Below are 709 nucleotides of genomic sequence, written 5' to 3'. Positions count from 1 at the left end.
GTTGTAGCCTTCTGCAGGTAGAAGCCTATGTACTGGTATAAGACTGCACCAGTACAAAAATATTGTATAATGAAGTTTCTTATTAAAAGAAGATAGAGACGACTTGCAGCAGGTGGTTTTCACCCACATTGGGTTTCCACCTTATATCATGATGTTCATGTGTGCTTCTTGTGTGTGATGATCTGTTCTGTTTTACTGCACCTGCTTACTGTTCATATGGTTAATGAAGTTTTGATGCACTAACTAAAGATCAACATATAATGGATTAATTGAATCATAAGTATTCTAGATATACGCTAGTTGCATTAGACACAGTTGTGTATACATGTGAGTTCCATTAACTGAAGTAGCGTATATGTATCTAAGTATGGAAATGAAAAGTTTTATTGATTTGCTAATATTGATTCACCCCCCCCCTCTCAGTATTATTTCCAACAGCTTTTACTCCTTTCAAAGTTGTCCAAATGTCGGTCCATGTCACCATTAAGCTGAGTGTACCATCATTCAGAGGGTTGTCATCATCATGTCAAGTTCCATTGGGTCATTTTACACCTTGTTCATGCTTCAGTTGTGCCTAGGTAAGGTTCATTCCCTCTCCTAGGGTTTTGAACGTAATTTCTCTTGGATGGTCCAATCATCAACAAAAAATTGTATCTTCTTTATGTCCATAGACCCATCCCTATCCTTAATTTACCTTATTAAACACTTT

Source organism: Pinus tabuliformis, chromosome 3_2 (assembly GCF_031772625.1).
Source record: "Pinus tabuliformis cultivar Carrire ecotype Pingquan chromosome 3_2, CPIR1, whole genome shotgun sequence".
Classification (NCBI taxonomy): Eukaryota; Viridiplantae; Streptophyta; class Pinopsida; order Pinales; family Pinaceae; genus Pinus; species Pinus tabuliformis.
This window is presented reverse-complemented; position numbering follows the sequence as displayed.